Genomic DNA, 14,951 nt, shown 5'->3' on the forward strand with positions numbered 1-14,951 from the left:
CTCTCACTCTGTCGCCCGGGCTGGAGTGCAGTGGCATGATCTTGGCTCACTGCAACCTCCACCTCCTGGGTTCAAGCGATTCTCATGCCTCAGCCTCGAGTAGCTGGAATTACAGGTGACCGCCACCAAGCCTGGCTAATTTCTGTATTTTTAGTAGAGACAGGGTTTCATCCTGTTGGCCAGGCTGGTCTCGAACTCTTGACCTCAGGCAATCTGCCCACCTAAGCCTCCCAAAGTGCTGGGATTACAGGCTTGAGCCATTGTGCCAGGCCTGAATTATTTAACTATATTTAAATAGTTAATTTTTAGGTGTGTCCCTGGCCTTGAGGAGAGGGATGGCTGCAGAGGGCATGTTCAGGGATAATGCACAGCTGCAAAACACATCTATGCCTAGTGTCAGCCTCCCTTCCTGGCGTGACTGTGAACAGATGTGGATATTGTGGGTAAAATCCCTACCTTCCTGCTGTGGGTACCTGGCCGCTGAGTGTACATGATTTCAGCATCATTTGCCTTAATTCTTTTCTGTCTGTTGTTTTCTTTATTTCTATATTGTTCAGCTTAGCATTGTGAATGCAAACAGCAGTGAGCCCGAGACCTGCAGGAAGAAGAAAGACAAAGAGGAAAAGCAGCAATGTCCGAGAGCTGGGAAGCGGCCAATAAACAGAGCAGGAGCCTTTCATCAGCACTCCCTTCCCTGAGTTTGTATTTGTCCAGCTGGATGGTGGAAGAGGAACAGCTTAAATGTGACACCTTAGAAATAGTTTGTACGAGATCTACCATTGTGGTGCCATTCTGTGGTACAGGCATTTGATACAATGGTTTATTTGTGAACTTTCTGATCTTACTTTTGAAGGAGTTTTATTTTATGTTATTTTATTTTTATTTATTTATTTTTTTTGAGACAGAGTCTCGCTCTGTCACCCAGGCTGGAGTGCAGTGGCACGATCTCGGCTCACTGCAAGCTCTGCCTCCTGGGTTCACGCCATTCTCCTGCCTCAGCCTCTCCGAGTAGCTGGGACTACAGGCGCCCGCCACCACGCCTGGCTAATTTTTTTGTATTTTTAGTAGAGACAGGGTTTCACCGTGTTAGCCAGGATGGTCTTGATCTCCTGACCTCGTGATCCACCTGCTTTGGCCTCCCAAAGTGCTGGGATTATAGGCTTGAGCCACCTCGCCCGGCCTTTTTAAGGAATTTTAATTCAAGATTTTATTTTTATTCTAGAGTCACAAACTTTTAGTGCAGTAATGGATTATACTCACCCCTGAGTCCCACCCTCATTTTGCTGAAGGGATGGTGGGTGTAAAGAAATGTAATTGCTCACCTGACATTGTGCATTGAGCTTGCGCGGGGTCGAATGCATCTCCCGAAGCCCCCAGCTTCTCATCCAGGGCTTCTCACGGGCTGTGCTGCCTCAGGGAGGTCTTCAGTTTCTGGCTAGGCACCGGCATAAACTTGGCTAAGGACAGTAAATTGACTCACTATAGGAATTTATTTCAGGACATTCCAACCAGAAAAATTAGGGGTGTGTGTGTGTGTGTGTGTGTGATCTTGGGGTTTAGTGTTGGTTGTTAACGACTTTCTTTTGATGCTTTAAATTATTCAAAAACTTAAAAATGTATTCGGAATTACTTTCAGATAAAAAGAAATTCGTAATGAGTAAGCACAGAAAGAAAAAAAAAAAAAAAAAAAAAAAAAAAAAAAAAAAAAAAAAAAAAAAAAAAAAAAAAAAAAAAAAAAAAAAAAAAACGTAATGAGTAAGCACAGAAGTGAAAGGTGGACGACAGGTTTGAGGGAGCAACTGTCACGCTGGCGCTCCACACTTCTGGCCTCAGCCAGGCCTGAGGCTCATGAGGAGACAGAACTCATAATCATTTTACATAATCCCAACAGTGATGTAGGCGTGGAAAAGAAGTCAGTCCCAGCCTAGGCCTGGATTGACACACACAAGGCACTACTCTCCCAGAGGGGTTCAGCATGGTGTCCTCAGCTGATCCTAGAGCCAAAGGGCCCGTGGACGAGCATTGCTCAATGTCTGCAGAGTGTTCCAGCCAGGTTCCCAGCTCAGACTCCAGCTTTGGATAAAGAACACTATTTCTTTAGTTCTTTAGCAAAATTAAACTTTGTGTTATCTGCTGCAAGAGCACCAAGGGAGAGAAATCAATTAATTTTTTTTTAATTTTGAGATGGAGTCTTGCTATGAAGTGATGTGATCTTGGCTCACTGCAACCTCTGCCTGCTGGGTTCAAGTGATTCCCTGCCTTAGCCTCCCGAGTAGCTGGGACTCCAGGTGCCTGCCACTATACCCAGCTAATTTTTGTTTTGTTTTGTCTTGTTTTGTAATTTTAGTAGAGACGTGGTTTCACCATATTGGCCAGGCTGGTCTCAAACTCCTGACCTCAGGTGATCCACCCGCCTCGGCCTCCCAAAGTGCTGGGATTACAGACGTGAGCCACCAAGCCTGGCCAAATCAGTTAATTATATTAGTATTTACGTGGTCTTAAGATCTTAGCTTAATGAACCAAATGTGATTTGTCAAAATTGACAACTGGAAAGGAAGGCCAATAATCTGAAAGAAAGACCAGAGTTTATGCAGAAACTGGAACAGCAGAGTAAGTGATGGTCAATGAGTTCTATTATCATACTCTTCAAGTAAACTACCTCAGAGAAACTTTGTTAGGGTTTGTAAAACATTATCACTATTATTTGTTAAGATTTTATGGAGGAACAGATTATATCTGTAGACATTAGCTTAAAGCATAATGCTAAACTATTGTTTCATAAGTAGCTCTCACTTCTTGACTGTGTCCTGATGGTTTACTCTGCATTTGAAGTGTATTTTCCAATAAATGGACTTTATTTTACTAAGATCAAACATCTTAAGAAGTGTGATTTATGGGGCAATAGGAAAGGTGTTTCCTCTAAAAGTATCTGCTCTACTTGGTGTGAATATTCTTCCCTTCTCTGCTTTTCTGCTTTAAATTTCTACTCATAAAGGTTCATTATGTTAACCAAGTTGTCTTTCAGTGAATACCCAAGTGGACAAGGCAGACTTCTGATCATGCAGCATCCACATCTTCATGTTCATGAGGCAAATCACCTCCTCTTTTCTAGCACTAGGGCACTGGAGTGAGGGTGAGTCCAGAAGGAAGGGATGGGAAGAGAGATAAAGTAGACATCAGAGAAAAAAAATTATCAGAGACATAGAGGAGCACTATATAATGATAAAAGAATTAATCCAGCAAGAAGATATAACAATTCTAAGTGTGTATGCATCAAACAACAAAAATATAAAATATGTAAAGCAAAAACTCATAGACTTAAAAGGAGCAATAGACAAATCCATAATTATAATTTGAAATTTCAACACCCCTCTCTCGACAATGGTTTATACATACAATGGAATATGATTCAGCCTTAAAAAGGAAGGAACTTCGGACACATGTTACCACATGGATGAATCTTGAAGACATTATGCTCAATGAAATAAGCTAGTAACAAAAGAACAAATATTGTATGATTCCACTTATATGAGGTGCCCAGAATGGTCAAATTCAGAGAGACAGGAAGTTGAATTGTGGTTGCCAGGGCTGGGGTTTTGGGATGGGGGTGATGGGGGTTGATGTTTAATGAAGACAGAGTTTCAGTTTGTGAATAGATGAATAAAGTTCTGAAGATGGATAGTATCACAATAATATGAATATACTTAATGCTACTCAACTGCAGACTTAAAAATGATTATGATGGGAAATTTTATGTTATGTGTATTTTACCACAGTTTTTAAAAAGTACATGTAGCAATCACTTGGGTTCTCACTAAAGGCCAATTGAATAAAAAATAACAAATTTTGGGGGTGGAGCCAAGATGGCAGAATAGGAACAGCTCTGTTATACAGCTCCCAGCATGAGCGACACAGAAGACAGGTGATTTCTGCATTTCCATCTGAAGTACCGGGTTCATCTCACTAGGGAGGGCCAGACAGTGGGTGCAGGACAGTGGGTGCAGTGCACCGTGTGCGAACCGAAGCAGGGTGAGGCATTGCCTCACTCGGGAAGTGCAAGGGGTCAGGGAGTTTCCTTTCCTAGTCAAAGAAAGGGGTGACAGACGGCACATGGAAAATCGGGTCACTCCCACCCTAATATTGCGCTTTTCCAAAGGGCTTAAAAAATGGCACACCAGGAGATTATATCCCGTATCTGGCTCAGAGGGTCCTACGCCCATGGAGTCTCGCTGATAGCTAGCACAGCAGTCTGAGATTAAACTGCAAGGTGGCAGTGAGGCTGGGGGAGGGGCGCCCACAATTGCCCAGGCTTGATTAGGTAAACAAAGCAGCCAGGAAGCTTGAACTGGGTGGAGCCCACCACAGCTCAAGGAGGCCTGCCTGCCCCTGTAGGCTCTACCTCTGGGGGCAGGGCACAGACAAACAAAAAGACAGCAGTAACCTCTGCAGACTTAAATGTCCCTGTCTGACAGCTTTGAAGAGAGTAGTGGTTCTCCCAGCATGCAGCTGGAGATCTGAGAACAGGCAGACTGCCTCCTCAAGTGGGTCCCTGATCCCCCGAGCAGACTAACTGGGAGGCACCGCCCAGTAGGGGCAAACTGACACCTCATACGGCGGGGTACTCCTCTGAGACAAAACTTCCAGAGGAACTATCAGACAGCAGCATTCGTGTTTCTCGAAAAATCCGCTGTTCTACAGCCACTGCTGCTGACACCCAGGCAAACAGTGTCTGGAGTGGACCTCTAGCAAACTCCAACAGACCTGCAGCTGAGGGTCCTGTCTGGTAGAAGGAAAACTAACAAACAGAAAGGACATCCACACCAAAAACCCATCTGTACATCACCATCATCAAAGACCAAAAGTAGATAAAACCACAAAGATGGGGAAAAAACAGAGCAGAAAAACTGGAAACTCTAAAAAGCAGAGCACCTCTCCTCCTCCAAAGGAACGCAGTTCCTAACCAGCAACGGAACAAAGCTGGACGGAGAATGACTTTGACGAGTTGAGAGAAGAAGGCTTCAGACAATCAAACTACTCTGAGCTACAGGAGGAAATTCAAGACAAAGGCAAAGAAGTTAAAAACTTTGAAAAAGAATTAGATGAATATATAACTAGAATAACCAATACAGAGAAGTGCTTAAAGGAGCTGATGGAGCTGAAAGCCAAGGCTCGAGAACTACGTGAAGAATGCAGAAGCCTCAGGAGCCGATGCGATCAACTAGAAGAAAGGGTATCAGTGATGGAAGATGAAATGAATGAAATGAAGCAAGAAGGGAAGTCTAGAGAAAAAAGAATAAAAAGAAATGAACAAAGCCTCCAAGAAATATGGGACTATGTGAAAAGACCAAATCTACGTCTGATTGGTGTACCTGAAAGTGACAGGGAGAATGGAACCAAGTTGGAAAACACTCTGCAGGATATTATCCAGGAGAACTTCCCCAATCTAGCAAGGCAGGCCAACATTCAGATTCAGGAAATACAGAGAACGCCACAAAGATACTCCTTGAGAAGAGCAACTCCAAGACACATAATTGTCAGATTCACCAAAGTTGAAATGAAGGAAAAAATGTTAAGAGCAGCCAGAGAGAAAGGTCAGGTTACCCACAAAGGGAAGCCCATAAGACTAACAGCGGATCTCTTGGCAGAAACTCTACAAGCCAGAAGAGAGTGGGGGCCAATATTCAACATTCTTAAAGGAAAGAATTTTCAACCCAGCCAAACTAAGCTTCATAAGTGAAGGAGAAATAAAATGCTTTACAGACAAGCAAATGTTGAGAGATTTTGTCACCACCAGGCCTGCCCTAAAAGAGCTCCTGAAGGAAGCACTGAACATGGAAAGGAAGAACCAGTACCAGCCACTGCAAAATCATGCCAATTGTAAAGATCATCGAGGCTAGGAAGAAACTACATCAACTAATGAGCAAAATAACCAGCTGACATCATAATGACAGGATCAAATTCACACATAACAATATTAACTTTAAATCTAAATGGACTAAATGCTCCAATTAAAAGACACAGACTGGCAAATTGGATAAAGAGTCAAGGCCCATCAGTGTGCTGTATTCAGGAAACCCATCTCACATGCAGAGACACACATAGGCTCAAAATAAAAGGATAGAGGAAGATCTACCAGGCAAATGGAAAACAAAAAAAGGCAGGGGTTGCAATCCTAGTCTCTGATAAAACAGACTTTAAACCAACAAAGATCAAAAGAGACAAAGAAGGCCATTACATAATGGTAAAGGGATCAATTCAACAAGAAGAGCTAACTATCCTAAATATATATGCACCCAATACAGGAGCACCCAGATTCATAAAGCAAGTCCTGAGTGATCTACAAAGAGACTTAGACTCCCACACAATAATAATGGGAGACTTTAACAATCCACTGTCAACATTAGACAGATCAACGAGACAGAAAGTCAACAAGGATATCCAGGAATTGAACTCAGCTCTGCACCAAGCAGACCTAATAGACATCTACAGAACTCTCCACCCCTAATCAACAGAATATAAATTTTTTTCAGCACCACACCACACCTATTCCAAAATTGACCACATAGTTGGAAGTAAAGCTCTCCTCAGCAAATGTAAAAGAATAGAAATTATAACAAACTGTCTCTCAGACCACAGCACAATCAAACTAGAACTCAGGATTAAGAAACTCACTCAAAACCACTCAACTACATGGAAACTGAGCAACCTGCTCCTGAATGACTACTGGGTACATAACGAAATGAAGGTGGAAATAAAGATGTTCTTTGAAACCAATGAGAACAAAGACACAACATACCAGAATCTCTGGGACACATTCAAAGCAGTGTGTAGAGGGAAATTTATAGCACTAAATGTCCACAAGAGAAAGCAGGAAAGATCCAAAATTGACACCCTAACATCACAATTAAAAGAACTAGAAAAGCAAGAGCAAACACATTCAAAAGCTAGCAGAAGGCAAGAAATAACTAAAATCAGAGCAGAACTGAAGGAAATAGAGACACAAAAAAACCCTTCAAAAAATTAATGAATCCAGGAGCTGGTTTTTTGAAAAGATCAACAAAATTGATAGACCACTAGCAAGACTAATAAAGAAGAAAAGAGAGAAGAATCAAATAGACTCAATAAAAAATGATACAGGGGATATCACCACCAATCCCACAGAAATAGTCCCAGCTACTCGGAGAGGCTGAGGCAGGAGAATGGCGTGAACCCGGGAGGTGGAGCTTGCAGTGAGCCGAGATCGCACCACTGCACTCCAACCTGGGTGACAGAGCGAGACTCCGTCTCAAAAAAAAAAAAAAAAAAAAAAAAAGAAATACAAACTACCATCAGAGAATACTACAAACACCTCTATGCGAATAAACTAGAAAATCTAGAAGAAACGGATAAATTCCTCAACACATACACCCTCCCAAGACTAAACCAGGAAGAAGTTGAATCTCTGAATAGACCAATAACAGGCTCTGAAATTGTGGCAATAATCAATAGCTTTCCAACCAAAAAGAGTCCAGGACCAGATGGATTCACAGCTGAATTCTACCAGAGGTACAAGGAGGAACTGGTACCATTCCTTCTGAAACTATTCCAATCAATAGAAAAAGAGGGAATCCTCCTTAACTCATTTTATGAGGCCAGCATCATCCTGATACCAAAGCCGGGCAGAGACACAACCAAAAAAGAGAATTTTAGACCAATATCCTTGATGAACATTGATGCAAAAATCCTCAATAAAATACTGGCAAACCAAATCCAGCAGCACATCTAAAAGCTTATACACCATGATCAAGTGGTCTTCATCCCTGGGATGCAAGGCTGGTTCAACATACGCAAATCAATAAATGTAATCCAGCATATAAACAGAACCAAAGACAAAAACCACATGATTATCTCAATAGATGCAGAAAAGGCCTTTGACAAAATTCAACAGCCCTTCATGCTAAAAACTCTCAATAAATTAGGTATTGATGGGACATATCTCAAAATAATAAGAGCTATCTATGACAAACCCACAGCCAATATCATACTGAATGGGCAAAATCTGGAAGCATTCCCTTTGAAAACTGGCACAAGACAGGGATGCCCTCTCTCACCACTGCTATTCAACATAGTGTTGGAAGTTCTGGCCAGGGCAATTAGGCAGGAGAAGGAAATAAAGGGTATTCAATTAGGAAAAGAGGAAGTCAAATTGTCCCTGTTTGCAGATGACATGATTGTGTATCTAGAAAACCCCATTGTCTCACCCCAAAATCTCCTTAAGCTGATGAGCAACTTCAGCAAAGTCTCAGGATACAAAATCAATGTACAAAAATCACAAGCATTCTTATACACCAATAACAGACAAACAGAGAGCCAAATCATGAGTGAACTACCATTCACAATTGCTTCAAAGAGAATAAAATACCTAGGAATCCAACTTACAAGGGACGTGAAGGACCTCTTCAAGGAGAACTACAAAGCACTGCTCAATGAAATAAAAGAGGATACAAACAAATGGAAGAACATTCCATGCTCATAGATAGGAAGAATCAATATCATGAAAATGGCCATACTGCCCAAGGTAATTTATAGATTCAATGCCATCCCCATCAAGCTACCAATGACTTTCTTCACAGAATTGGAAAAAACTACTTTAAAGTTCATATGGAACCAAAAAGAGCCCGTATCGCCAAGTCAATCCTAACCCAAAAGAACAAAGCTGGAGGCATCTTGCTGCCTGACTTCAAACTATACTACAAGGCTACAGTAAACATAACAGCATGGTACTGGTACCAAAACAGAGATATAGATCAATGGAACAGAAAAGAGCCCTCAGAAATAACGCCACATATCTACAACTATCTGATCTTTGACAAACCTGACAAAAACAAGCAATGGGGAAAGGATTCCCTATTTAATAAATGGTGCTGGGAAAACTGGCTAGCCAGGGTTGCATATCTTCCTCCCAGTGAATGGGGCATAGAAATGGAAATCAGGTATCCTACTGGGGGTAATGTTGGTCTCATTATATGAATTTGGAAGTTTTTTTCAGTTTTTATGAAGCATTTGAGAAGGATTGCTAGGAATACTTCTTTAAATGTTGCATTTCTGTATGCTAGCATGAACTATCCAAAATGGAAAGTAAGGAAACAACTTCATTTACAACAGCATCAAAAATAATAAAATACTTAGAAATAAACAGAAGAGGTGAAGGACTTTGAGAACAAGTCATTGATAAAAGAAGCTAAAGAAGACACAAATAAATGAGAAGATATAGCAAGTTCACAGGTTAGAATATTGTTAAATTTAATATTGTTAAAATGTTCACACTACCCAAAGTGATCTACAGATTTAATGCATTCCCTATCAAAATTTTGATGACATTTTACCCAGAAATAGAAAAAAAAGTCCTAAAATTTGTATGGAACCAGAAAAACCCTGAATAGCTAAAGTAGTCTTGAGCAAGAAGAGCAAAGCTGAAGGCATCACACTTCCTGATTTGAAATTATATTACAAAGCCATCGCTTTGACCTATGGCACTGACCTAAAAACACACACATGGACAAAATGGGAGAGATCCCAGAAATAAACCCATGCATGTATAGTCAACTAATCTTTGACAAAGGTGCTAGGAAAACACAATGGGTAAAGTATACTCTCTTCAATAAATTGTGTTGAGACAATTGGATAGGTACATGCAAAAACAAACGAACAAACAAAAAAGGACCCTTATCGTATACCACACACAAAAATCAACTCAAAATGATCTTAAATGTAAGACCTGAAAATATAAGAATACTAGAAGAAAATGGGGAATGCCTCATGACATTTTTATTTGGAAAATAATTTTTGGATATGACTCCAAAAGCACAGGCAACAAAAGCAAAAACAGAGAAGTGAGATTACATGAAAGTAAAAAGCGTCTGCATAGCAGAGGAAACAACCAATAGAGTGAAGAGACAACCAATGGAATGGGAGATAATATTTGCAAATCATACATCTGATAAGGGGCCCAAATCCAAAATATATGAGGAACTGAAATAAGTCCACAGCATGAAAACAATCAAACTTAAAAATGGACAAAAGACCTTGATGTGGTTTGGATCTGTGTCCCTGCTCAAATCTCATGTCAAATTATAATCCTCAATGTTGAAGGTGGGGCCTGGTGGGAGGCGATTGGATCATGAAGGTGGATTTCTCAAGAATGGTTTAGCACCATCCCCTTGTGCTGATCTTGGGATAGTGAGTTCTTGTGAGATCTGGTTGTTTAAAAGTGTGTAGCACCTCCCTTCCCCTCTTTCTCCTGCTCCTGCCGTGTAAGATGCCTTGCTCCCCCTTTGCTTCCTGCCCTGATTGAAAGTTTCCTGAGGCCTACCCAGAAGTGGAGCAGATGCCAGCACCATGCTTCCTGTACAGCCTGTGGAACCATGAGCCAATTAAATCTCTTTTCTTTATAAATTACCCAGTTTCAGGTATTTCTTCATTGCAATGCGGAAATGGACTAATACAGACCTGAGTAGACATTTCTCAGAAGAAGACATACAAATGGCCAACAGGTGTATGAAAAAATGCTCACTACTAATCATCAGTGAAATGCAAATTAAAACCACAATAAAATATCACCTCACACCCATTACTGTTGTTGAAGGTGTGGAGAAAAGGGAACCTTTGTATACTTTTGCTGGGAATATGATTAGTACAGACGTTATGGAAAGCAGTATGGAGAGTCCTCAAAATATTAAAAATAGTACTATTATAGGATCCAGCAATCCCATACTGGGTATTTATCCAAATGAACAAAAGAAACATACTGAAACATATTTCAGTATGTCAAAGAAATATCTGCGTTCCCATGGTCATCCCATCATTATTCACAACAGCTAAGTTACAAAATCAGTCTATCTCTGATAAATGGTTATGAAGTGTCCATCACTGATAAATGGATAAAAATAATGTGTTGTATATACAAAATGGAATACTACTCAGCCTTAAAAAAGGAAATATTTTCATTTGTGACGACATGAATTAACCTGGAAGACAATACGTTAAGTAAAATAATCCAGGCACAGAAAGACAAGTACTGTAATGACCTCACTTATATGTGGAATCTACAAAGTTTCATAGCAGCAGAAAGCAGAACAGTGCCTACCAGGAACAGAGGGTAGAGGGTGAGGAGGACGAGGGAGAGGCTGGTCAAAGGGTACAAAGTTCGGTTAGACAGGAGAAATAAATTCAACTTGAGGACCATAATTAACAACAATGTGTTGTATACTTGAAAATTACTAAGAGATTAGATTTTTAAGTGCCTTATCACAATAAAAGAGAGATAAACATGTGAGGTAATGCATATGTTAATTAGCTCTCTTTAACCATTCCACAATGTATAAATATTTCAAAACATCATGTTTTACCATAAATATATATAATTTTTGTCAATAAAAAATAAATAAAACAACCATTAATGAATAGACTTATTTATAAATGTATTTTATTATAAAAATTACCAATTTTACTTTTAGAGGAAACACCTAATCTGTCTATTAATCATACATTTGATAGAGCTACATAAAACTACCAATGGCTGAATACATGCTTTTTGAGGTCTAAGTATATTCTATATGAGTTCTATCCTTGGTGATGGACTCAAAGGCACATGCAATTCTTATATACAGTTTCGTGGGCTGCATTAAGTTAAAGATGGTTATTACATCAAGTGTGTGGCAATCTAAGCCCTTCCCTGTAAGTACCAGTGTTTTCACCTGCTCATAAAGGCTCAAATGTCAGCCCTGCTGCTGCTGAGATTTCATAGACACCTGGTAAGAGGCTGCCCAGCTCACTTGAAAGACAGGATCAAATGGCCTGCCTGTCTATGTTATCCCAGTTTACCACTTACCAGCCACATGATCTTGAATATTTGTTTGTTCCATCCAAGTGGTAGTTTCCTCATGCGTAACATGAAGATAATTAGAGTAACCCCATCTTCAGGTTTTCCAAAAGATTAAGTCGACTCGTGTCTATAAACTGCGCTTAACACAATGTTTGGCACACAGTATGCCCTTAATAAAGAGTGCGTATATCTTCTTTTGTGTATACCAGACACTTAAATGTGCTTCCTCAAGGTTACTACTGAGCTGGGTCCTCGCGTATTTCCTGGGGCATTGGGTCATTGCCTGAGAAAACCACCTCCTGCCAAACCTTGTGGTGAGACAGAAGAGCACCAGTTACACAGAGCAGGGAATGGCCGTCCATGCTGGTTTCATCTGCTTTCCACCGCCTGGTGGCTCATGCTCACTGCCTCTATCCATCAGTCAAAGCACCACCATGCTTGGCCTTGGCCTGCTTCACAGAGGTGCCTTGAGAAGGAAGGAAAAGAGTACTGGAGTTGTGCTTACAGCTCACTGGAATACGTGCTTCTATAAATTCAAGACATGACACCAATTAAAATCCATATTTAGAAAACCCTCATTGTCAATATGTTCATCCCACAAATTTGCAATTCCTTATGGAGAGCCATGAAGCACTCCCGGCCTTCTCTGCTGTTCGTTTCAGTTGGCAAGCTGGCCTCTACCCAGCAACTGTGAGGGAAGACTTGCTTTCTACTGATAAGACAACAGCAACATTACCACACATCCCTGAAGTGAAGCATGCTTTTCCCAGACCGTTACAGTTGGTCCCCTGTGTACATGGGTTCCACATGCATGGATTCAGATAAAAAAGCAGAGTTGTGTCTGTACTGTACATGCACATACATATTTCTTTTCCTTGTCATTATTCCCTAAACAATATAGCATAACAACTATTTGCATAGCATTTGCTTTATTTTAAGTATTATAATCTAGAGATAATTTAAGGCATATGGGAAGATGTGCATAAGTTATATGCAAATACTATGCCATTTTGTATGAGGGACTTGAGCATCTGTGGATTTTGGTGTCTGCTGGAGATCCTGGAACCAAACCACTACAGTTACTGAGTGATGACTGTATTTTCTCACAGAATGATGTTCTTAAGCCTAGAGTGATACCCCTTGGGTGGGATATGCCGGAGAATTAATCATTGTAATAAGATCTTGAGATCTTATTTAGTTACAAAGCTATCTGTGTTTTTAAAAATTTATGGTTACATAACTATCTGATTTTCAAAAATTCTTTATTTTGGCTTGTGGTTGTGGCTTATCGTAATACAAAACATAGTTTCCCAGACACGTCGCAGTACAGCTCAACAGAGGAATTAATTAAAGACCCGATAAGCCATAGGAAGTGGGCAGCCAGTGTTGGGGTTACGGGTTGCGGGTGGTCAGGCAGTCAGTCCACGTAGTAGCTGCTGGGTGATGGTCACTGTGGCTCTTCCAGAGAAGCAGCCCTCCCAGGCTCTTTCAGTCTCTCTGTATGATCTCTGACATGAGGCTTGGAGGTTGAGCTTTTATGAGTCTGTTGGGTAGCCGTCTGCAAGATCACATAGGCGTGGGAGGACTGGGCAGAGAGACACTGTCATCTGCTTAAGAAATGTGCTTCAAGAGAATGACGTCAACCAAGTCACAGAGGAGGCAGCGTCAATCTCCCATTCTCCCACAGAAACACTGCCAAACAAGAAACTGCATAACCAGCTTTGTCTGAATGGTGGAAAACAATCGCTGGTTACAGTAACCAATTGAATGCTGAACAAAGGAAGTCAACTTAAAAACAGAAGGAAAGATAAAAAGAAGAACACCAGCAAAGTGACACAGTAGATGGCCTGCTGTGCCCTACACAGAAACATTGAAAAACTAGCAGAAATGGCTCTTCCCCATCGGTGTGCCACTGAAGATTCTGGTGTCGCCATGGGCCGCCGCCCCGCCCTTTGTTACCGGTATTGTAAGAACAAGCCATACCCAAAGTCTCGCTTCTGCCGAGGTGTCCCTGATGCCAAGATTCGCATTTTTGACCTGGGGCAGAAGAAGGCAAAAGTGGATGAGTTTCCGCTCTGTGGTCACATGGTGTCAGATGAATATGAGCAGCTGTCCTCTGAAGCCCTAGAGGCTGCCTGAATTTGTGCCAATAAGTACATGGTAAAAAGTTGTGCCAAGGATGGCTTCCATATTCAGGTGCGGCTCCACCCCTTCCACGTCATCCGCATCAACAAGATGTTGTCCTGTGCTGGGGCTGAGAGGCTCCAAACAGGCATGCGAGGTGCCTTTGGAAAGCCCCAGGGCACCGTGGCCAGGGTTCACATTGGCCAAGTTATCGTGTCCATCAGCACCAAGCTGCAGAACAAGGAGCATGTGATTGAGGCCCTGCGCAGGCCAAGTTCAAGTTTCTTGGCCGCCAGAAGATCCACATCTCAAAGAAGTGGGGCTTCACCAAGTTCAATGCTGATGAATTTGAAGACATGGTGGCTGAGAAGTGGCTCATCCCAGATGGCTGTGGGGTCAAGTACATCCCCAATCGTGGCCCTCTGGACAAGTGGCGGGCCCTGCACTCATGAGGGCTTCCAATATGCTGCCCCCCTCTTAATACTCACCAATAAATTCTACTTCCTGTCCAAAAAGAAAAAAAAAAACTAGCAGAAATGCTCAGACCCGACTTTGTGAGAACCCTGAAAAAGTCAAAGGTAAAGCCATGAAATACACTGAATCAAGGGATATTTTAAACTCTTCAGCATTTTTAACTTTTGACTATAATCAATGATGCCAAATATGATAAAATGTTTCCAGATATGGTGTCTTAAAACTTGTTTAAATAATGGTTGCAATATAATCCCCATGAATGTATACTATTGAAATGAAGTATTTTAAATTCAATTATGTACGGGCTAAAAGCTATGGTTTATTTTTAGGTACTTTAAAAATGTTCAATAAAGCAAAAACTATCACTCCCCAATGGAATATGTATTCAAAAATGCACATCATGAACTTTTTATTACATATTATTATAAGCATATTGCATATTACACTATCAGATGGAAAATAGGCCAATGTCTGGGAGGTTTTAGGTGAT

At 41.1% G+C, this 14,951-nt stretch overlaps 1 pseudogene across 1 annotated transcript; it reads left to right on the plus strand.

The window, feature by feature from the left end:
* Positions 1-13,758: 13,758 nt before the first annotated feature.
* Positions 13,759-14,502, plus strand: LOC100579881 (annotated as a pseudogene). Its single transcript, XR_122748.4, has one exon. The product of XR_122748.4 is annotated as a 60S ribosomal protein L10-like (transcript).
* Positions 14,503-14,951: the final 449 nt, after the last annotated feature.

Source organism: Nomascus leucogenys, chromosome 4 (genome assembly GCF_006542625.1).
Source record: "Nomascus leucogenys isolate Asia chromosome 4, Asia_NLE_v1, whole genome shotgun sequence".
NCBI classification, from domain to species: domain Eukaryota; kingdom Metazoa; phylum Chordata; class Mammalia; order Primates; family Hylobatidae; genus Nomascus; species Nomascus leucogenys.